The sequence below is a fragment of the Hoplias malabaricus genome, chromosome X2, assembly GCF_029633855.1.
Source record: "Hoplias malabaricus isolate fHopMal1 chromosome X2, fHopMal1.hap1, whole genome shotgun sequence".
NCBI classification, from domain to species: Eukaryota; Metazoa; Chordata; class Actinopteri; order Characiformes; family Erythrinidae; genus Hoplias; species Hoplias malabaricus.
In genome coordinates, this window is record NC_089819.1 from 36496447 (window position 1) to 36522264 (window position 25818).

The 25818-nt window shown below is 39.7% G+C and overlaps 1 protein-coding gene across 1 annotated transcript in view; it reads right to left on the reverse strand.

Moving 5' to 3' along the window:
• Window positions 1–16667, reverse strand: part of LOC136676605 (vasorin-like) — a 28219-nt gene extending 11552 nt beyond the window's left edge. Inside the window, exon 1 of the mRNA XM_066653711.1 lies at window positions 16463–16667. The gene's annotated coding sequence lies outside the window, so the exon portion shown is untranslated. The remainder of the gene's footprint in view (window positions 1–16462) is intronic.
• Window positions 16668–25818: the final 9151 nt, after the last annotated feature.

Here is a 25818-nt window from a genome sequence, read left to right on the forward strand (position 1 = left end):
GGAACTGTGTGACTGTGACACTAACTGCTGCGCCACCGTGCCGCCCGTCATTCATTCATTCATCTATAAACATTATATCCTGTTCAGAGCAATGGGCCGAGTGCCTACCAGGAAGCACTGTGCGCAAAGCCAGTATATGGCACAAATTGCCAGTACATACTTAAAAATACACAGTACAGCCCTGGGTTGTCCATGTGACAAAACCCAGCATAGACCAATATACACTATCAGTCCAAAAATCTTCACACTTTAGCTAATTTAAGATGTACTAACTGCTGACATATATGTCCAACTGTACACAAACAGCTTTTATAATTTTTAATAAAAATACTGACCTACTCTATAGAATGAGACCCTCTACAAACATAAGGTGTCAGTTGTCATTGTAATTCTTCTCATTTGTGAATTGCGCTTTTTTTTCATCTGAAGTTGGCTGAACAGGTGGATGTCTGATCTCTTGTGCAAATGACTAAATCCACTGTTTTGTAAATAAATGTTGTTGTTGGGACACTCTTGTTGGGACAGGCAGCTCAGTCAGTGGTCAAAGGTCACTGGGGTTAGACTGTGGGTCAGGCAGGCCTTTGATGTGTGTGTGTGTCAGCAGCTTCTCCCCACATCATAAGTCATCTCTAAAATGATCATGTCCTGCATATAGGTTTCATGTTGCTGTCATCAGATTTAGAGGAAATACTCTATATGGCCAAATGTTTGTGCATATTTGCTCAGCTAGCATTTTTTTCTGAAATGTAGTTTGTCACTATTTGCTGCAATAACAGCTGCTATTCCTCTGGGAATGCTTTAGATTAGATGCTGGAGTAGTGCTATGAGAAACTGATGGCATTAGCCACATAAACAGATCTAGTACTGGTGTAGGGTAATTAGTTCTGTTTCACAGTCACCGCTCAAATGTAATCACTCCAGAGATCCACTGCTCCCAGAGCCCAGTACTGGCTTTATACCCCTCTACCCAATGCTTTGCATGGAGCGTGGTAATGTTTCATTAAATTGTAATGATTATCTATAGAGGTTTTACCATCCATTTACAGTGGATGCACCTTAAAGGAACACTATGTAATATTTTCATCTTGAAATTCTAGCTTCAAAATCCCTCTGATGCTCCACTGACCTGTAATAGGAAGAAAAGGGCTTCTGTTGTTGCTACTCAGGGCTCAGCAATGCTGAAACTGCACTATGTACCTTCTGGAGGAGGGTAGGAAACCACACCGTTCCCTGCTCCTTCCCATTGGTTTCATTCATTCATTGTCTGAAACCACTTATCCAATTCAGGGTTGCGGTGGGTACGGAGCCTACCCAGATTCACTGGGCGCAAGGCGGGAACACACCCTGGAGAGGGCACCAGTCCTTCACAGGGCGACATACACACTCACACCTACGGACACTTTTGAGTCGCCAATCCACCTACCAACGTGTGCTTTTGGACCGTGGGAGGCGGTCACGGGGAGAACACACCAAACTCCTCACAGGCAGACACCCAGAGCGGGACTCGAATCCACAACCTCCAAGTCCCTGGAGCTGTGTTATTGCGACACTACCTGCTGCACCACCGTGCCGCCCCATTGGTTTCAGTACAGTGCTATAAAAATTAAATACCCTCAGAGGAGTCCCAGAGCAAAAATCATTGCTGCAGAGTGTTTACTTTTTCACTTTTAGAGCACCTGAAATTATAAAGAGTGGTTTCCTACATAGTGCAGTTTCTGTAGTGCTAAGCCCTGATTAGCAACGACAGAGGGTTTGTTTTCCCTGTTACAGGTCAGTGAACCATCACCATGATTTTGAAGCTGTAACTTTAAGGTAAAATACTACCTAGTGTTACATTAAGCAGCTAAATTAATATATTTCTCAAGTGCATCTCCAACAGAGCCACCTCAAACAGATATGACAAATATGGCTGGTTAGCACACACACACACACAGAACTAACCCCATTTAATGCATAAAGACAGACACTTACTGGATAAAGACGCTTGTAGAATGAGGTGCTATAAATTAGAGAAAAGCTCTTTTTCTATGGCCCAGGGCTGCCTGGAGATAGTGTTACTGTGTGTGTCTGCATGGACTTCAAACACTGCTCTTTCTTTCCATCTCTTTCAACACATACACACACACACAACTGGATCAGGTTCCTTGCTATACCCTCTGACAATGTGCATTTAAGTGTGTGTGTGTGTGTGTGGTGAGAGAGACAGTGAAACATGACCTCTGAGGAACATGACAAGGACACAGCTAGAACATCTCCAGTCCACTGCTGACACACTACTGCTGTCACTAACATTCATCTGTCAACAGTATCGGTCAGTAGGGCAGATCTACCTATTCAGGCAAACAGAGGCAGGATGGTAGATTTCTGCCTCCATTATAAATAATTGTGTCAAATTTTTGAACGCAGCCTGTGTGTGATGGGCTTTATGTTACATGGTGAACGTTCTTTGGAACTGTCAAACCTATCTAAGTTAAGGTTAACTAGTTTAATCTCTTCCTGTATCTGCAGAGGTTTATAACTGCGATACAATGACAATTCACGGGACATCACTTTAACTGAATACATTCCTCCGTAGATTATTAACTTTCAACTCAGTACCCCAAGCAGGTGAGGTTCAACAAACCAGCTTAAATTTCATGATTCTATACTGCACACATGCAAGAAGTGCCTTAAATATGTACACACAGATGCCAAGATGTGTACCTGTCATACACTCCACCCAACTTGCTCTACTACACAAACACGCACACACACACACACACAATACCTGATACATGCCTCAGTATTCTAAGAATCTGATACAGTGACATATCTTTCTTTCTTCTTTTTCTTGTTTTATCCCCCATTAACATTGTCTCTTTCTCTGAGAGTTCTGTCCTCATGCTAACAATTTGTTAACATTAGATGTCATCTTTGATGTTCAGAGAAGATTTTAGAAACAAGTACACACATATAAGACTCTTGCATACCCAGTAAATTCTGACTATTAAAATGAGTCAAAGCATTTATGCTTCCATCACAATGTTGTGGAGCAACTGCAAATGAGACTAAGGCCACCATTCTCAGTGTCACCTATACACTACGGGATCTGAACTGTGGAACTGTCTTCTCTGGAGTGATGGAACTTAAATACAAGCAGTTGTGGCTTTTGTGTTAAAGAACTAAATAGCTAACATCACCACATTATCTCACTAATGCTCTTAAATGCAATCAGATCCTCACAACAATGCTGCTACATTTAGTCCAAAGTTTTGTGTTGCCAACAGCTGTACAGTACAGAGAATTACTGTAGCAAAGGAAGACAAAACTCACATTTAACCTTCATTTAAGAAGAAATATTGGATGAGCAGGTGTCTAGAATCTTTTGGTTGTGTAGTGTTCTGACACTAGAGAAATTGACAGCAATAATTAAATACATGCCACTAATATCTGTCATACCTACAGTGCTGCATAGTTTTCAGTAACACAAACATACAGGTGCTGTAACAGGTTAACCGTGGGCAGCAGTAGCAAGAAGATCACTCAATAAAAAAAAGAATATCAGCTTAAAGTTATTTTATTTCAGTAATACAATTCAAAAAGTGAAACAGAGTGATCTATTTCTAGTGTTTATTTCTTTCAATGTTGATGATTATGGCTGACAGTAAATGAAGACCCAAAAGTCATTATCTCAGAAAATTAAAATAATCAACACAAAACACCTGCAAAGGCCTTTAAAACGGTCTCTTAGTCTGGTTCAGTAGGCTACACAATCATGGAAAAGACTGCTAATTGACAGATGTCCAGAGAGCAGTCATTGACACCCTCCTGCTGTATCTAAGCATATTAATGGAAAGTTGAGTTGAAGGAAAAAGTGTGGTAGAAAAAGGTGCACAAGCAACAGGGATAACTGCAGGCTTAAGAGGATTGTCAAGAAAAGGCCATTCAAAAAATTTGGGGGAGATTCACAAAGAGTAGACTGCTGCTGGAGTCAGTGCTTCAAGAGCCATCACACACAAACATATCCAGGACATAGGCTCTAACTGTCGCATTCCTTGTGTCAAGCCACTCATGACCCAGACACCGATAGTAGGGTGTTACCTGGGCCAAGGAAAAAAAAAAAGTGGACTGTTGCTCAGTGTTCCAAAGTCTTGTTTTCAGATTAACGTAAATTTTGCTTTTCATTTGTAAATCAAGGTCCCGGAGTCTGGAGGAAGAGTGGAAAGGCACACGAGGTTGGTCCAATGTGTTATATATCAAGTCCAGTGTCAGAGCAGCTATCTACTTGGAAGTTTTAGAGCACTTCATGCTTTCTTCATTTTCCAGCAGGGCATGTCACCTGGCCACACATTACCACAGTATCACTGTGCATGATTGGCCAGCAAACTCGCCTGACCTACACCTTTTCAAAAGGAAGATGAGAGACACTAGACCCAACAATGCAGACAAGCTGAAGGCCGCTATCAAAGCAACCTGGGCTTCCGTGACACCTCAGCTGTGCCACAGGTTGATGGAATTCCCATCCCAAAGCCATTGAACGGAGCTCCATAACTCCAGAGAGGACAGATCCACTTCTGCACAGCTCATGCTTTGGTACCTTTTCTATCTGTACATTGAAATAGCTGAATTCAGTCACTAGATAATATATTAAATAAATATTGCTTATGGAGTTTCTCTCTCTCTCCCTCTCCCTCCATTTTGCCTAACCTGTTTAACATGCTTGCTGTCATCAAAAACAGTGTTTACAATGCGGAGACTTTTCACCCAGCACCACTCAGAGTACATGCATACACACGCTCAGACACCTGCCATACAGGTACACACACGCACACACACTTGATCACCTTCTGTGAACTCAAACACCTCCAGTTTCCTTAAGAAATTTGATTTAATGTTGTGAGCTACTAACTGAGCTGACACTCATACCAGCAATTAAAGCTTGACAAAATCAAAACACATTTTATATATTTCTTGATCTGCCAAGATATATTTAGTGCCTGAAAGGTCCTCTTTTAGTTTTACCCTGGAGCTATGAAGCTAATGTATCTAATGGAAGCTAATAATTAGCATTGTACAAACCACTCATCTAATTCATCATACAGCATTCAAACAGTGTCCAGTTGTTAAATAATGTCTAACAGACTTCCTTACATGGTTGTGGTTTATTGACACACTGCTGTACAGTGTTGAAAACCTTATTAGCAATTCAGATTGCACAGTGCAACTTGGTGGCCAGTACATGTACACATTTTTAGCATCACAGCGGGTAAGCAAAGTCTGCTTTAGTTATGGAAGTTAATTGGGATTTTTAAGGGTTATCCTACTTAATCTAATAAATAATGTAATAATTTAATCAAATTCCAATTATTTCATAGGACTCCCCCCTTCACACAATGCTGCTAAGCTGGGAGGATGATGCCTTTCCTGAAACACTCGAAGATCCACGATCATGTTTTCAAACTGCTCTTAACACAATGCTTTTGGGCAGCTCAACATGCATGGAGGAGAACACTAACTTCCTTGTTATGTTAAGTTAGTAAGCACCATACTGAGTGATGGGGGCAATGACCCAAACAGTTATTTCCTCTCATGCAAGACCAGGCTCCGATCTCTTGAGGAGATCTAAAAATCTGGAACCAAGTGCAGAATAAGAGATCTACAAAACAGAATCTAAAATCTGTAGATGCATTTTGTTTGAAAAATATAATTGAAACAACTGAAAAAAGATTAAGACCATTATCAAGGAAAAAATATGAAGCACATTTGTATTTGACAAAACTGCAAATAGTCAGTGCATATTTACCAACATAAAGTGCATACCAGGCAACTGCCTTTTCAATACTACAAAACCATACTGCTGTAAATAACGTACAAACAGTATTTAATAAATGAAAGTGCAAATGACAGTAAAACACAGAGACCAAAAAATGGACAAAGAAAAAAAAAGGAAATAAACAAAAAATCAACAACAAAGAACCACAATATTGTTGTCTAGCAAAATTTTTACTGTTGATTTGTTAAGTATCTCAGTTCAGTAGCCTTCTTTTTAATGTCAGCATTTAGGACCACCACCTGCTCTCTCTTTTCCTTGGCTCGCCATCTCAGGGTGTGTGACTTTGTTATTTGTGTTGCCATTTTGGTGCCAGCAGAATCCTCTGCTGCTTCTGCCATTCTTTTGGAGACTCACATACACCTTCTAATGATCTCCTCTTCCTTTTAAGTTCATCAGGTTCCTCCATCACATTCTGATTTAGTTTTTTTCTTTTGGTCATTTTTTTCGTTTTTCTTCTCTCTACATCCAGGTGTGCTCTGTATCTGGTGGCACTTGCGTCACTCCTTCACACACATCTGACATGATCACATATAAGCCTCTGTGCAATCATTGTTTCCTTGGTTACTCTGCAGGTCTCCACCTCTTTATTTGCTGAAAACCCATATTCAACATCAGCTTGCCCATGAGACAAGAGCAACACATTTTTTGCTGAATGTCTAGAGATCAGGATAAGAACCACTCACTTTGGATGTAAAAATACATCAACACTGGATTACTCTGTAGGACATGAAGTCCAAACCTCTCACTGTATAGATTTTTGAACTGCTGAGATATTACATCACCTGTAGTTAGAATAGCAAAGAATAGAATGCCATGAATTTTATTTGATGCAGAAGAACAATGTCAACACATAGCATCACGATTAGAATAGGAAAGTAGCTTGTAACCCAATAATTTCATGATACCAGAAATGTGCAATTGAATATGTTGGCAAACATGGTATATGTTGACCAGGCTAATGTTTCAAACCAAAAGAGTTTGTCTATAAAGAGTTTTATAATCCATGTCTTAACAATATTCATTCATGTTGATAACAAAACAGAAACCATAATTTAACATTTCATTCTATTCTTATTATAATTTACCAGCAGATATCCCGCCTACCCACTGTTTGTCCTGCACACATTTCAGGATGAGTGCTTTTATTTTCTGCAAGCAGTTGTCTGGGTTTATGAAGGGTATGTAGACCACAGCTTCCAACAATTTGAATTTGTGTCCCAGCAAATTGCTCAGCATGCTTTTTATGCAGGAGTTCCACAAATTTCCAGTTAACAGAGGGTCCATCCATTGACAAGGAGAGCATATTCCTGAGATTTAGTGCCTTTGTGCATTCCTGAAATTATAAAAAATACAAACATTAACTCATTGAATCCTTAATTATGCTTATAATTTAGAACATGTAAACATTCAAAATAACTGTTGGGAATATACTGTTCAATTAAGAATCAGGTGGCTTAATTCCAACATCATGGTAGGAAAGCTCGGTAGCTTTTGCAGCTTAGTCACTAGGGGCCACATTTATAACCTAGAGGTCCAAACCAAAACCAACTGTCACGAATTTGCTTGCCAATGAATATTATTATTCCATTTAAACACATTAAACGCTGACATTTTTAATCATGTGTTTGTCTTAATTAGGTTGTTGAATGGCTTACCTTCAAGTTCTTCAGTAAGTCTTCAGCAGTGGAGTGACCCATGAACTGTGATCCCAGACACCGGGACTGCATTCAAGAACCATTCTCGTCATTTGACCAATACCTGATGTGCAATTCCAGTTGTTTGCTTTTGGTGGTCCTGTTCATGCTTTTGTCAACTATAACAATGAAGCTCCCTTTTTATGTATGAAGCAAGTCCAAATCGAACAAGAGGAGCGGTTTTGTCAATGCCACAACTAAATGTTTTTGCACATACCAAGTCAGGGAACATTGCCCTGAAGACGGTGTTCACATCTTCATTGGACATATAAGAGTGATGTCAGCTAACCATTTGCAAAACCCACAGCATTTCGACCTTCAGTATAGAAGTTGGGAAGAATGTAGTGAAGGTATTACTTGTACTAGGTCCAGAAGACACCAAAGCAGGCATAACGTTAGTGTTTGCATTGGTGCCGTAAACATCTGTATCAGGACAGTTGTTGTCAGACTGTCGGCATAGGGCTTTGTGCTCATTTTTTGCAACCAGCTTTTCATCCTCGAGCCAGTTATTGTTAAACCTGAATTTGCCCCTTCTCACCATGGCTTGTGTCTGAAATAGCCACTCTGAAACAATTCTTCGTCTATTTCTACGACATGCATAAAGGCCTACAAGGAAAACACTGCCCCCTAAATAGTGTGTGATGCCTGTGCTGTAGGCTCACACTTTTATTATTCTCTGGTTAGACAGGGATGTGCACTGGTGAAATATGAAAAATAGTCACTCCAGACATTGATATCTTTTTTTCATTCCGCCCAGATGAAATGTAATTCCGCCCTAGATGATATCTAATGCCACTCTTTGAAAATGACTGAAATTTAATACATTTTAAGACCTTAAAAAACATATTTTATTTAAGACTTTTTAATGCTTTTTAAGGATCCACAGGTACTCTGCTGTAATGTGTGAAATGCCTTCTCCTCTTAAATGAAGTCTCTGTTTAGGACCTTTGAAGGTGCCTATACGCTGCTTGTACAGAAACGTATCTATATAGTATTTTCTTTTCTGAAAATGAAGATCCGTTTTCACTGAAACAGAGATGTAAGTGTATACAAGAATACAGCATATCTCTGTAACTTATCTGTGTAAATGAACTAAAAACGTGTATGGAATTTGTGTAAATTGCAAGACTACAGTAGCCCCTTGTGTGTGTGTGTGTGTGCGTGCGTGCGTGCGCGTGTGCTTTTCAGTAGCTATTAGATATGTGAGGAGTTGAGAAAAGGGGCAAGCTAGAACAAACCCTCAACACACGCCTCTTCCTTTCATATATCAAACCCTCAGGGCCCCTCCAGGCCAGGTCCATGCGTGTGTGTGCGCGTGCGTGTTTGTGCGTGCGCGTGCGCATCCATGTACCATCAACTAACCAGCTGTGTGCTAATTCATTTCAAGCATCTACACTCTAAAACGAAGACCAGAATGATACTCTGATTTAGGGAAATGCGCGTTTGTGTTTGATACACTATGTTTTTTGGGGCTATGTGATGATAATACATGACAAGTAGAGAGCTTAAGGTTTGATACTCAGTTTTGATCCTGTTCTCTTGTTTATGGAGCATGTGCCCAGTGTTTATTTGGGCATTTATAGAGACTTACTGACACTCACAAACTCAGAAACATACTGACTCATTCACTTGTGGGGGTCCAGTGTCACTGTGGCATTCTGAACCCAAATTAGATTTATGCATCTAAGAGCCTGTGCTGACAAGTTTGTTTAGCAGTTTAAGCAATGACCTCGGGGTTTACACCCAAACTCTGTGTGTGTTTGTGTGAGTGACCGAGAGACAGAGAGAGAATGAGAGAGATAGAAAGGAAGAGAGAGGTGTGAAAATATTTCACTTAATACTAAATGTTACAGACAAAATAAAGCAAAGTTACTCATTTCATGCAGTAGAGACAAAGAAAGAGAAAACATTTCATCAGAGTTGTTTGTGTGTGTATATGTATTAGAGAGGTGTTGACAGGACAAGCTTCCAGTATTTGTGTGTTTAGGGTCAGCTACACATGAAGGAAACTCAGTATCTCTCTGATACAAAGGAGTGTTTGTGGACAGAAAGAAGGAATGGTATGTGTGTGTGTGTGTCTCCTCAGGTTCTTTATCTGTGTTGTTGATCTCTGGAAGGAATGGGTCTGTTTCTTCTCCAGCCGATGGAGCCTGTGGCACTGATTTATTTTTGTCTGTGTCTTGCAGTTTGTGTATGTTTGTGTGTGTGAGGCCTAATGCCTCCATGCTCAATGTCAGAAGTGGGCAAGTGGGTTATATATGGGTGTTGACAGACTTTTGGCAAAATTCCAATTAATCTAAATTCTTATATCGTGATAATCTTAACACACTCACACTGTACCTACTGAAAGTTTGTGTGAGTTTAGTGGAGTGTATAACTGTAAGAAACGTGACAGATGTTTCTGTGAACACACAATATACACACACACACAGCTGGAAAAAACTTCAGTAGATCAGATCATCAGCCTTCCAGACCATAAACACACACTCTCACTATCTCACTTACAAGGACTCCACAGGTACAAGCCAGGCCTTGACACTGAATCAGAAATCCAGATGGTCTGAATGATCTGAACTAGTTATTCATACGATCATGTTACATAGAGTTCCAAAAGACACCCTTAATTATCAATAAATTCAGCTCCTTTATGTTAAGTGTCTCTAAAATGGGGCAAATGTGTTTGACTGGATAATGCTGATTATTTTATACAATCAATGGAAATTGTCTTTTATGCACCTCAGTTTTACAAAGAACAGATAGAACACAGTCATTCTCCTTTTCTACCTCACACCCTCTCTCTGAAAGATATTAACAATGTGGTTATTTCTCAGATGCCGAATAATGCTTTGTCAGTGTTTAGTCTAATCTCGAGTGGAGTGCCTGCCCTTCATCTGTTAGCAAGATGTCTGAATGAAGAAAAACAGCAGAGATAACAAAATTAAGATTGTGTGCAATACTCTGCCCTACTGCTACTCATTGGGTTTAAAAAAAAAAAAAAAAAAAAAAAAAAAAAAAAAAAAAAAAACTTATAAGACTTTGTTTGTTGAATGAGCATGTTTCATTTGATGTCATTTATATGTATATATAGTGCTATACCAGCCAGATATTTTAAAATCCTGGCCTGGAATCTAGAGTTGATGACCTCTGTTCTTCAGTGTCAACATCACTACAACTGTTCTAACACTTCAAAAAGGAGAATTTAATATCTCAGAACTCTGAACTATTATTTTTTTCCACTTTAAACAATGTCCAGACTTTGAAAAATGTATTCATTGAAACTACAAGGCATGATGCTCATTTTTGAAGGTATTGTTGAAAGCAGCATTGACCTTATAGTTCCGATGCAAAACTAGAGAAGGAAGCTTTGAACAACAGACATGTCTCTGCTGATTAATTGGAATTTTAAGTTGAAGTATTAACATCTTTAAATCATAAACCCAAACTGAGAGTAAGTTAAAGGCTTTGAGTGGTCAAAGTTGCAGAGTTAGCTATTCTAGTTTGCAGATTTATGCATGTTTGTGTACACAGTTCTGTTTCTCTTGGCTTTGCTGCTTTCCTCAGTTCTGGTAGTATGCATAAGGAGCCAGTAGAGCAAATGCTTATGGGATGTCATTACAAGTGCATGCTAAGGCTGAAGAGGCACACACATACACCCACACACCCCCTGCAACCAATGAGCCTGTGATATATGGGCTAAGAGATTAAGAGGAGTGGTACAGGAAATGTCTTCATAAATAGATGTGGCTCAGTGGTGAAGGGCACATGCTGCACACCAAATAGGCAGCAGTTCAAATCCCAGAGTACCAACCACAACACACAACCATAAACTTTCCCCATATCCCATTTTCACTTTAATTAACTCCCCAGTATGCAATCACGTACTTCACAACAGACCTGATGTTTCTAGAAAATAAATATGGGAAACTGAAATTTTAAAAAATGTCTTTATCAGACACAAACAACATGAACTCTCAGAGTTTCAAAACATACGTTTAACCACTTTCATGCAGTTAGTGCTCTTCTGAATTTAGATTCAGTTCCGTTTACAGCATAAATGAGTAAAAATTATTCACCTATGGAGCAGGAATAGAGCAATACCCTCATCTCGGGTCATAATTTTTAACATTTGGAGACAATTTGTTTTTTTTATCAATTTACAGACACTGGGGTTTGTAAACACATTAGAACAGTTTCAAGCACACACACAGACTGGAGAACTAGTAAATGGTGAGGAAACCTCCTCAGAATTTTACCAAATTTGTTTTTTTTGCCTAAAATTGCAAATGTTGCCTCTAAAGTAACAAACACTGAAACAGGCCATTCAAACAGGGTTATAAAGACAGGGTGGGAATAGTGCTGTATTGACCAAAGCTCACCAGGGAATTATGTTAATTTGGGTAAAATATATAATATGTGCCCTTTATGTATGAAATGTCCCAATTTTATTTCAGCTAAACTTCAACAATTTCTATTTCTATTTTCCCATTTACTCTCAAACACAGTCTGTTAGGTCAGTTCTCTTTCTACTGTTCTGCACAAGAGCTATACAGCTTATGTAGCTAACAAGCAATGGAAGCCTAAAACCCTCTATTTTGCATCATGTTATGCTAATTTGTTGACAGTTAAAGTACAATGGTTGTGGTAGAGATCAATTTGTACTACTTTTACAGACTTGACACTGTAAAACACACAATGATTTTAGTTAATGGATGTTCTTGACACAAAGGTTAATCTTTGACACCATAAACACAGTGTATCCTATGAATCAGTGGAAAAAAATAGCTAATTTAAAGCATGAGCTCATGTTGCTAAAATTGAAAAGCTATTTCCTGTGTGGTGGGGAAACATGCTCAGGCAATACAACATGTTTTTTTTCCGGAAATTAAGCTTACAGTTTAAAATAGTGGTTGACACTTGTCTAATGTTATTTGACAAATTTAACCTTTCTAATTACCCTTTCCAGCAGTGCACATGCAATTTGCCACAAAAAAATTCTTTCCTTCTTTTCAGTCAGTGTTATCTCCATATATCCAGTTATACTATACTACTATCTGTTACCAGCTTAATACTGACTGTGAAGAAATGCCTTTGAAAAACAACAGCAGGTTTTCCCTTTACCGCAACTGTAGTCGATCAGTCAGGACATGTTTTTTGCTGAAACTGACATTGGCTTCAAAACAGCTGGCACTCTTGTTATAAAGCAAGTGACCATCAGTATGAATAACAGTATCCATACAGCAGTATAAAATCATAAATCATATTATCAAATATATGAGAGATTACTTAAAAATCATGTTTTGTGGCAAGTTGGCTAATTGCTAAGTTGGTAAATAGTGTACAATAAATTGCACAACACCACCTTTTTTTGGATACCAATGTTGAACCTTTGAGTATCAGCCAATTTAAATTTAATTCAAAAGCAATTCCACTGATTCAATGCAGCTTTTGATGCTTCTGTCTATATTTCTGAGTATATACTTTTCCTGGCACTGAAATTTAATAAATAAAGAGTTGTTTGCTACTTTGCACAGGACAGTAGTTTAGTCTAGCACAAGGTCTCTCAACCTCGTTGGCCACATACAACAAGTGGGCCTTGAAACACCATCTGGCTGTCCTCAGGCCAAAACATAAGGACAACAGAGAGCAGGCCACAGTGAGCCAACTGGTGGTAATTTGTCATAATAAATTAATGAATAATTGACTCAATAAAAGCAATTAAATATTCCAAGTTTTCAGACCACAAAAATAATAATACAAGTTCTACAACAAAGGTTCACGAATCGGGCTCATCTCATTTTTGACCCCTTACCTTTAGAAACGTAACAAAAGAACCCCCATGAAGATTCAGTCATACAAAATGCTGTCATTTCTGTTAAATCTACCACAATTGTACCTAATGTCCCGTATAAAATAAGCTCTCATAGCCTAATCTGGTTACGTTTAATATTTTTTGGTACATGTTGCTTATTATGGCATTATTGACAACCAATCGTCAGTTGAAATATATTGTTAATAATTTCCCAGAATTAGCTTGTGAGTGATGCAAAGGTCTAAGCACTGGGCTCCATCATAGGGAGACTCCCTGTTTGATCACCAGTGATGCCATTTGAGGCCAGGAGTCCGATGGTGCTGTTCCACTGCATGGTACTGGCTCTACTCAGCTCGACGTGAAACAGTGCAATATCATTGTGTTAGTGGTACTCTGACAAGAGACAGTGGCTGGTTTCACATTTCTCAAAGGAAGCATGTGCTTCCCCTCAGCCCCTCAGGCTAGTGGCACTGTGTGGGACTGGGGGATGACTGGGGAGAAAACTGGAATAAAATATGTATTCCTAGAAATGGGCTCTCTTGCATTACAATGATAAATATACATTATAGTACGTTAGAGTGTACCATACTGTATTGTCTCTACTGTTTTCCAGTTCAGTGTTTGACACTTGATTGACTTGAAGGTTAATTAAATCTTATTTTCATTCCTCAGCAATGCACTTACACAGTTCCTCCTATTCAATGTTTTCTTATTTCCATCATTCCGTTATTAACTCTGTGGCTGGTAAAGCTTACACTCTGGCGCTCCCCCTATTTAGTTGTCACGGTGGCCTGACCCAAGCACTTATTAGCTGACCCCTGGGATTAGTCCAAGATGAGAGTGGAAATGGGTGGGGGGTGTGCAGTGGTGGGGGTTTAAAGGCTTCACCTCTGAGTGCCCACTCCAGCAGCTCACAGGCCCTTAATTAAATTGCTGAGACACAGAGTCAGGAATGTGTGCTTTTTCTCCTCATCTGCTTTCCTCCCATATCCCTCCATCCTTGTCTTTGCTTTTCTCATACACTTCATCCCTCGCTCAAGTTTGCCTCTCTCAAACACAGGTCCTGGCATTCAGCCAATGTCCATGACCTTTCAGTCATTTCTGAGACTCCCTGCACCAATCGGATAGAGCTTTCTATTTGTGTGTAAAGGAAGGCAATATGTTATTAACTTTGCTAAAGGTGAACAGCATTCATTTTTGAAGCTTGCAGATAAGATGTTTTATTAAATACACTCTTGAAACTGTATTATTGTTCTGTATAATTATTTTATCGTAAAGTCATATGTAAAATATCTGACTACAACCAGCCATAAACAAACAAACAAATAAAAACTGAGGTCAGTTACTAATGTTGGATGGTTAGTTCTGGATAACAACCCCCCCTTCAGTTTATATCAAAAGAACAGACTAGTTCTCCATAACTCCAGCCAACAGTATGGAGGTCTTGGGCTCATGTGCAGCTGCTCTGGAGCATGCCAATGTCTACATACATTTAGACATGTTGTGAACTTGTGTCACACTGTCCAACTTTTTCTCTATGATGTTAATCCAAATAAATGTATGTAGACCCAGATTCTACATTTTGCAAATGTTTATGTATGAATCCTAAAAAGAATACAGGCACTGCCAAAAAAATAAAGGTACAACATACAGAGCTGAATTGTACACAGAATACTTAACACCAGTAATTTTACTGTGATGAACCAACCTAACCTGACAAATAAAAGAAGGCTGAGAATAATTGTTGAGTTTGCCCAATCCAAAATAAACCCTGCATCCATTGAAGATGGGGCTCCACTGAACCATAAAAAGGTTTTTGATCTTCCATTATAAAAGCATGAATGTTATGAACTTTAAATTTAAAGTAAATTCAAAGTAAATGTGCCAGGATCAGTCAATATGAATACACACCACTTATAATTTTTCAAAGAAAACCTTGGCTCTTTAGACTGAAGCAGGATATTTGTTTGGAAATAATATTAATTAATAATATCATCAATTTGCTATCATTTGTAACCTGCTTCAATAAACAAAACAGCAAAGTGTTTAAAAACTCATGAAAGCACATTAGACTTTAGAGACTTTGACTCATTAATGGTGGTCTATTGAACCAATAATCGGCCAAATGCTTGCTTTGCAAAAACAAACTCTCTCTCTCAAATCCTTGGGTTGCTCTGGAAAGAAGAGAAAATTATAATGGATTTAAAAAGCGGAATAACAATCTATAATCTCCTTTACGCCCCGTGTAACTAAACAGATTAGCACCAGAGCGGCATGTGGACCTTTGCTAGAGGCGGAGGATCAGTTTTAAAGCAGCTGTGTGCGTGTGTGTGTGTGTGATTTCCAAATCCATGTTTTCTTTATGGCCTGTGATAATTAATGTATAAATTTGCATAATATAACAGCAAATTGGAAGTCTGAACCATTCCTGTGTGAAATACAGATGAAACCTTTCTGCTGGCCTCAGCAGAAGACTAACAATACATTTTGATAATACATTTTTGCTCAGGTTTCTTGAGTCAACTCATCACCCAACTCTAGAAGCTGCTTACTGATTTTTCAGTTAAAATAAAGGCTGCATTTTGCACAGCTCAGAAATCATGGCAAAAATGGTCAAGTTCAAAGGCTAAGGGTTCAAAGCCAGATGCTGACAAAATGCACTGCATGTTAAAACAGAGGAACAGTTTCTGAATTATCCCATGAAAAGGGTGCCTTCTACATTGCTCATAACTTCTAACATGCTTTTAATTATTCAGTTCTTAATCTGAGAAAATAAACATTTGAATACATTTTCAAAAATCTGGGGAAATATTTCAATATTTACTAAGTTATTTTTATTAAAATCTTAAGCCGACTGATAGTGACCCCACAGCAAAAAACTTCTAATATTGGATTTCGAAAAAAATGACATTAGGAACGTTCAGATATGTCTTTTACCTTTATTTGACACACACATTGCTAAATGTAATACCAATATGGCGTATTTAAACCAGAGTAGAAGAATCTCATCAAATCAGGGATGTAAAAATGACGGCAGAGGTCAATAGTTAATACCTGCAGTTTTTCCAAAAGAAAATGCGCCACATTTCTTATACTAAAAGAAAACTTCTGAATCCAACATTGAGATTAGTTCATTTAGTCTCTTACCTCTTTCCAATAGACGAATGCAGCCACACTATGGAGAAAGTTTCTCATAAACACAGGTTTAGAACTTCAGGGGATCCATTTAAAGGGAGAAACACGAAGTAAATTGATCTGCTGAAGGATCTCCGTGCTTCCCGTGTTCGCGGACTCTCTCACCGGACTCGGTGTGTTTCTGAATGGCTTTACAGCGGAGGGACTGGGGAGTAAAACTGAGCTCATGTCTGGAGGAGGAGCGAAAAGACTCACGAGTCACTTTATTAATAAACCGACACCAACTCCCCACCTTTTGACTCCTTTGATTCACCGCATGAAGACGCGTGCCTCTCTGTGAAATTAAGAACATATACACCACAGAGAACACAGTCCTCCTTATTTTAATTGTGCATAATAAGAGATTTTTATTGAACTTTACAATAAATTTTTTTATTGAAATATAAACATAGAATAATTTTACAAAGACAAATTTTACAATTATAAGAAAAAAAATCTGCTATTTGTGGATTGGGTTTCTGCATTTTTGGCCACAGTTTCTTAATTAGGTCCCAAGCAACGAGTCTTTGTTTTTAAAATTTCAGAATAATTCCTTATTCTTGATAACTATGGACCTATGATCAATAAATAATGGATCTGATTACTCACTTTCTTGAAATATTAATAATAAGGTAAATAATATGCAAATAAAAAAAGATACAAAGACAAATTTTGATAATGTACATAATTATTTTCATGCACTATGAAAAGTGTTTAAATAAGACATGTTTGACAGAAGCCTAATGTACTATGTCAAATATCAAGAGGCTAATTTTTCTCCTCCATTCGAGAGAAGTTTTCTAATAAAGCTTGAACATGTTAAATGCCTTAGACAAGGCTTAAGCCTAGTATTGGAGAAACATATTGCTTCAATATTGTAAATTCTTTTCAGTCCAAGCTCAGGCTGATGAACATGCCCAATCAAATAGATGTCTTTGGTTAGCTGATACCCGGTTAGGTTTGCTGTTAAATAATCCCAAATACACAGAAAGCAATTTTAACTAAAATAATCAAAACTAATCTTTCGCAGATTGATTTGTTCATTCTTGTGAATCGATACATTGTAAACGATTCATTTATGAATCCTACACCAGGTGTAAAGGGGATAGAGATAAGAGTATTTCTTTAAGATCTATTTAGAATTTGTGGTGTGTTGTTGAATAAGATTTATTTAAATTCAATTCTTAATTAATTTATTGATTATATTTGTGTTTGTTCTATGTTCAGGTAAATGCAAACAGCTCATAGTGTGAGTGTATCTGTATTTTTGTAATAGCAGCATGCCTATTTTTATTCAGTGTCTTGGGAAAGTGCTATACTTCCTGCTGTCACCCAAAGCGGCATGTGAGGCCCTATTTGAGTCTGAATACCAAGGAGGCACCGAGGAACAGAAACATGATCCTACCTCCTCCCTCCCTCCTCTTCCTCATGCATCAACTGTCCCTCAGTCTACTGTCTTATAATCTAGTAGGCTGGGGTCAGGGGGTCCTGGATGAGCAAAGCCAGCAATGTTTTGTAATGTTCCTGCTATATTATCCATAGGTGTTATTTATCCTTGATAGAGCCCCGATACTTGACTAGTTATGTCCCGAGTACTTAATAAAACAAACAAACAAACAAAAACATGTTGGCGAGTTGACCAATATGACTTTGTACTCTATATGACTAGCTGGAGGAAAAAACTCTTCTCCAGTTCGTCAACACTGAGTATTCAATCAAGGATCATTAAACGGAGCAGACTATTTTACATGGCGTAACATTAATAAATGGCAAAAATATTTAAAGATATTCTACATTTCCAAATGTTTGTATACACTCCTTTGAATTCAGCTACTATGATACAGATGTTAACACACACACACACACACACACAAGTTGTATAATCTCCACAGAAGAGAATGGGATGTATTTAGGTACCTGCATATGATTCCCCATTCCCCATCCACACAGATCTGGATTTTATTTAAACAGAGATTTCTGAATATATCCCTGTCCAGATGATTACAAAGATGGTTTTAGTAAAGCATAAGTGAAACACAGAGGTTTAATCCCAAATCACTCCATGCACTTTATGTAGTGAACTACGCAAGTCATGAAATTACTGAGTCTATATCTAATACAATATAATGTATATTTATACATATGTGGAATCTGAAATCCCCTTCCTGGATCAGGGCCTTGTCATGGTGGAAGGGCTTGTGTGGTCTCATGACCTCCAGGGCTATGTCGTCGGGAGCTGTTAGCTCCCAGTAGGGGATCCCATGGTGAACAGGTCTGGAGTGAAGATCCAGACAAACATGATCCAAAAGCATTCCTATGAGTACACCCATTAAAATTCAGTGTACCCTGCCTGGGAGAGGGTTACCGGGACCTACCCTTGGAGCCAGGCCTGGAGGTAGTGTCCGACTGCGAGCGCCTGAAGGCCGGGCAGCCCACGTAACCCGGCCGGGCTCAGCCCGAAATGGCAACGCGGGAGGATCATGTGGGCTCACCACCCGGAAGATCCAGAGTAGGGGTGCGGTGCAATGCCCATCGGGCACCGAGCGGGGGCGAAGGGGCCCCTGGCGTTGTGGAACTTGTCAGCGGAAACTGGTTCTTGGTACGTGGAACATAACCTCACTGGGGGGGGAAGAGCCAGAGCTGGTGCGTGAGGTTGACAGATACCAGCTAGATATAGTTGGGGTCACCTCTACACACAGTGTAGGCTCTGGAACCAAACTCCTCGATAGGGGTTGGTCTCTCTCCTACTTAGGCATTGCACAAGGTGAGAGGCGCCGGGCAGGTGTGGGGATACTCACAAGTCCCCGGCTGGCGCCTGTATAGCTGGAGTTTGTCCCAGTAAATGAGAGGGTCGCCTCAATGCGGCTCCGGCTTGCAGAGAGGAAAACTTTGACTGTTGTGTGTGCGTATGCACCGAACAGCAGCTCAGAGTATTCGGCCTTCTTGGAGGCAGTGAATGGAGTTTTAGAGGGCATTCCATGCACTGACTCTATTGTTTTACTGGTGGACTTCAATCCAGGAGGTAGGAAAAGCTCCAGGAATGGATGAGATTCACCCAGATTTACTGAAGGCACTCAATACTGTGGGGCTGTCTTGGATCACACGCCTATACAATATTGCATGGACCTCGGGAACGGTGCCTTTGGATTGGCAAACCGGGGTGGTGGTTACTATTTTCAAAAAAGGGGACCAGAGAAAGTGTGCCAATTATCATGGCATTACACTTCTCAGCCTCCCGGGGAAAGTCTATGCCTAGGTGTTGGAAAGGAGAATCTGTTCGATAGTCGAACCTAGGATTTTGGAGGAACAATGCGGATTTCGTCCTGGCCGTGGAACTATGGACCAACTCTTTACCTTTTCACAGATGATTGAGGGGTCGTGGGAATTTGCTACTCCACTCTACACATGCTTTGTGGATTTGGAGAAGGCATATGACCGTGTTCCCCGAGAGATTCTGTGGGAAGTGCTCCGGGAGTATGGGGTGCCAGGGTCGCTCCGGTGAGCCGTACGGTCCTTGTACTCTCAGAGTTTGAGTTGTGTTCGCATCCTTGGTAGTAGGTCAAGCTTGTTCAGTGTGGGCATTGGACTCTGTCAGGGCTGTGACTTATCTCCACTCCTGTTCCTGATATTCATGGACAGAGTGGCGTGGCGTAGCCTGGGACAGGAGGGCTTCTGTCAAGAAGCTCAGGAGGTGGCATCTCTGCTTTTTGCGGACGATGTTGTTCTTCTGGCTTCTTCACCCCGAGGCCTCCAGCGTTCACTTGAGCAGTTTGCAGCAGAGTGTGAAGCGGTCGGTATGCGGATCAGCACCTCCAAGTCTGAGGCCATGGTTATCTCCCGGAAACAGACGGCATGCTCCCTTCAGGTAAGGGGTGAGAACCTGCCCCAAGTTCAAGTATCTCGGGTTCTTGTTCACAAGTGATGGGAAGAGGGATGGTGAGATTGACCATAGAATAGGTGCAGCGTCTGCAGTAATGCGGTCACTGTACCGCACCGTTGTGGTGAAGAGAGAGCTGAGCCATAAAGCAAAGCTCTCAATTTACCGGTCAGTCTACGTCCCCACTCTCACCTATGGTCATGAGCTCTGGGTAATGACCGAAAGAACAAGATCGCTGATACAAGCAGCCGAAATGAGCTTTCTCCGACGGGTCACTGGGCGTACTCTCCGTGATCGGGTGAGGAGCTCAGTGACTAGGGAGGAGCTCGGAGTAGAGTCACTGCTCCTTCACGTTGAGAGAAGTCAGTTGAGGTGGTTTGGGCATCTGATCAGGATGCCTCCCACTGGAGGTATACCAGGCACGTCCAACTGGAAGGAGGCCCCGGGGTAGACCCAGGACACGCTGGAGGGATTATATATCCCGGCTGGCCTGGGTACGCCTTGGGATCCCCCAGGAGGAATTGGTGGATGTTGCAAGGGACAGAGACGTCTGGGCTTCTTTGCTCACCCTGTTGCCACTGCGACCCTGAAATGGAAAAGCGGAAAAGATGATGATGATGATGATGGAATCTGAAATCTAGTGCTATCTACATGTATATTTTGTAGGTTTATGACTTAATTCACTTCATAGGGAGTGAGGAGCCATTTCTGCCATAGACAGGCATACTGTGCGATCTCAGAATTTCCAAAATGCTGTGCTCTATCTCCAATCATGAAGCCAATGAAAACAGCGTTTTCAAAAAATCTCCATCTTGGAGAGTGTTTTTCGAAAATGTCCATTTTCAGTGACATTACACTTTGTTTTTATATGGATGTGAGGCCAAGATGCAGACAAAAACCTAAGGTTTTTAAAAATATCAAAACGCATATGCCATGCCCTCTCAGAAAAAAAGGTACCATATTATATTATAATGTTGCTAAATGTACAAACAATATAAATGTACAATTAAAGGTACAAAAGTGGCGCTAAATTCCGGGTGTGTTCCCTAAATGTACATTACATGATCTTTTTCAGAAGAAGAGGTGAATATTTGTAACTTTTAATTAAAGAACTGTGTAAAATAAAAGAACATAGAAGTCTTGAAGATGAACCACTGCATATAAAACAACACAACTTAAAAATCTACAATTATCATAGAATATGGTACAATTATGGTCCCTTACAAAATGTACAGAAAATGCACCCTTAAGTGTACTCCTCTGAATGGTCTTCTGAGAGCATGCTTGGTGGCAACCATGGGCTAGAGAGCTATGCCATTTTTACACTTAAACACCCAAAAAATGTTGAGAATCAGGAGACATTTTCCTGAGTTGCCCATTCACATATAGTGTGCAGCTGTAAATGTCCATGTCAGACGCGTTCACACTACAGGAAATGTTCTGTGTAGTTTAGGCATGGGGCAGTGCCTGCATAGTGTGTGCAGGCCAAATACATCTTCCAGTTTGTACCAAATAGTTTGAAAGCAACTGAGTGAAAATTCAATTAGAGTTAAAGATTTCCAGCACATTTGGTGTTTAAGAGAGTGTGGTGATTATTTTTTTCCCCCCAGAGTAGTAATGACACTAAAAAATTACATCTCTTCTTCAATTACATCTCTTTGTCAATCTCTGCAATCATTCTTTCTTGCTCTCTTTTTCTCCCTGTGTGTGTGTGTGTGTTTCACTGTGTATGTGAAGCTGACGATCAATGTTATCTGACCACAACCAGACCTCCTCACATAGCGGAAATGACTTTACTCTGTGTAATCATTTAGGGTTTTTTTTTTATCTTCTCTCCTTCTACTCCTCCTCTACTCACTCTCTTCCTCACTGTCTGTCTCTCACTAAATGTGTTTCAGTGTGTGTTTGTGTGTGTGTTTTAAAGCATTTTTGTGTAATGTGTAATTGTAATTCAAAATGAAAACATTCTCCTGCATTTTATGGTAACTGTTGCATAGTATTAAAATGATAAGTAAAGCGTGTATACAGGTATCCAGTACAGGTTTATTGCTTTATATTTTGATCAAATACACAATTATTTAAAAGTGCAGAGTGCAGAGAACCTACATATTTCTTCTGAAATGAAAGATGTTATTAGAGATTTTGTTGCTCTTTGCTGCAGTAACAGCTTGTACACTTCTGAGAAGTATAAAAGCTGTAGATATTGGAACATTCATGTCAGAGCGTCTCTAGAGATTTATAAATAGGGGGTTAATTGAAGCTAAGCTTGCAGCAAAACAGAAAAACAGATATTAGTTATTAATCTTGGTATTACACTGTAACATCAATATTACATGATATTTTATTTAAATATATTTGTCATATTATAATGTCATATTACTAAACAGTTTATCAAATGGTTATTGTTATAACCACAAATATAGCATGTTAGCTAGCTAGCTTTTTTAAATAAAGTATATTTACCACAGCCACTTCAAACTCACCCCTTTTTTGAGAGAAATGTGTCAGGTCAGTTGCCTGCCTTATTATTCTCTCTCTCTGTCTCTCTCTCTCTCTCTCTCTCTCTATCTATCTGTGTGTGTATGTGTTTTCTCTGTGTGTATGTGTTTTCTCTCTCTCTCGCCCTCTCTTTCTTTCTCTTGCTGTGTTAGTTTTACTGTAAGCTGCCTGCTCTGTTTGTTTTACACTCTTATCTGATAAAAAGAAAGGTCAGACAAGGCCTGAGGACTGCCACAGAAACACACACATGTGCGCACACACACACACAAAAACACACACATTGTTACAGCAAAATATATAATTGCATTTTACATGCATTTACCATTCAATATTGATTGAGAGATATTAAATGCTGCTGCACTTAATGTGACCTTAGCACTCACAATTACACAGCTTTCCTCTTACGCCAAATGTGGTCATTATTCCAGACATGTTTACTTATGGTTTAAGCAAGTAAGCACTTTTTATGTACTTCTTAAACATGTACACTAATTAGGATTGTACACACCAGGCCAGATAGATAGTCTTTAATTTTTCAGTTGCTATTTACAATTAAGGATGGCACAGCGGTGCAACAAGTGCTGTCCCTGTCACACAGCTCCATGATCCTGGAGTTGCGGGGTTCAACCCCCATGGTGACTGTGAGTAATTTGGTGTGTTCTCCCTGTGTCCATGTAGGATTCCTCCTGCTGCTCTGGTTTTCTCCTTTAGTCCAAAACAAGTTCTGACTATTCAAGTGTCTTGGTGTTTTCTTGTCTTATGGCCTAGGTAGTCTGGGTAGTCTCCAGGCCTATGACAGCCCTGAACTGGATAAAGAGTTCTACAAAACTACAAAAAAAATCAATGAATTTCCAGTTATAGCTGTTTAAATTATAGATTTGTTGGCATAACAAGTTTGTAAGTTGAGAAATTTAACCCAAAAGCACTTATAAATGAAAGACCAGTTGAATGTAAATCAAATCGTTTTGTGCAGTACACTGCCACATATCACACAGCTTATATTGAATGAACACATATCTTTAAAATGGGCATTGTTGCATATTATTTTGTTAAGAATTTCATTCAAATTTGATGTTAAAAAATTATGTTTATATGAAACATTTTCAGCATATGCTTCCCCCACAACATCGGAAGCCAGCCACCACCTCTTTTGGAATTGACTACTATTGACCACTAACACAACACCCCAGGACAGCTCAACACAACTGGAGAACACCAACTGCCCACATCTTTACATGAGCCAACAGATGTCCTCACTGGCTAGCAATGTGCTTGAGTGAAGAAGGGAGAGTGGATGTCATCCTACCTACAATGTGAGCAAGTCCAATTGCAATTCTTGGTTTTGTATGACTTAAGTATCACCAGTGATTGAAGAGTTCACATAAAATAACTCTGTACTATTTTGTTTTTCAACAATTGAACATTGCAGAAATCTTTAGCAATTTTAGGTACAGTATTATATCTAGCTTAAAGTAACACATGTAAAGTGTTTCTGAGCTAATAAAGTCTATAAACACAACAAAACAGAAAAATGTAATTTACTTCTGTGGTGAAATGAATTCATGTGAAAATGCGAGGGGTGGGAATCACAGGGAATCTGTGTAAGTGAAGAATATAAAATACTACTAAAAAGGCAAATAGCTCCAGGGACCTGGAGGTTGTGGGTTCAAGTCCTGCTCCGGATGACTGTCTGTGAGGAGTTTTGTGTGTTCTCCATGTGTTTCCTCTGGGTGCACCATTTTCCTCCCACAGTCCAAAAACACGTTATAGTTTATTGGTGACTCAAAAGAAATGTCCCTAGGTGTGAGTAAGTGTCGCCCTGTGAAGTGACGCCCCCTCCAGGGTGTGTCCCTGCTTTGCACCCAATGATTCCAGGTAGACTACAGACCCACCACGACCCTGAACTGGATAAGCAGTTACAGACAAGGAATCAATAAATGAATGAATTTCACAGATTCTGACAACCAATATGAGACAACCCAGAGAAAAATTATATTGCCCATTGGATACTCTAATCAAATGAGATGGGATTGTTAGGGGTAGTTAGGTATAGTTAATTTGGCAAATCTGCACTATGAGATGAAATACGTGTGAGATTACCAAAGTCTCAGCAGGACACTTTGCTAAAGTCCTCTTAGTCTGTCCATCTGATCATATTGTTCTCTAGTAGAAACTACAGAGATAATAAGGAGATGTTCCTTTCTTCTGGCGATGTACAACAAAAAGCACAGCTTAGATTTAGATTTTAACACACTTCCCCTCACTACAACTTGGCCATGTCTAAGTGTGGTATTATTTCAATGCACAATAGCCATAAATTGCCAGGAGGTCTGTAGTGGCTATGAATGTTCGTGTGGCGAGGTGGTAGTGGTCAGGAGAAATATACAATAAAGTGATCCTGCCGACTACGCCAAGATGTGGCGAGGTGGTAGTGGTCAGGAGGAATATACAATAAAGTGATGTAGCACGACTACGCCACCTAAGGGACTTTCACCCCTAGGAAATAAAAAGGGGGCGTTAAGGCCCAGAGGAAAGAAAAAAAGAAATAAGAAAGACACTCAGGTTCGTTCACACCAAGAGGCCAGAGACGTATTTCCAACACTTCCAAATTTATTAACAATAGGTTTTAAAACAGTTTCATGTAACCAACAGGACTGGGAGGACTATCAGCAGTAAAATAATTACTAGACAAGACCAAGTAGTAGAACAGGGCTGGGCTTACCACGGCAGAGACTGAGCTCAGAGGGAGTCCCCTATACCACCACCATATGTAATCACACCACACAGGTTACACACCCAGTGCTCTACACTGCAGGACGAGTGACCGGGACTCCACAAACCAACCCTATAACCTCCTGCCGTGACCCACAGCTCCTGTCTAAACAGGAGAGAGAGAGACAGAAGAGCAGAGAACACAAATGTAGAAAATAATAAAAGAAAAATCAAAATTCAC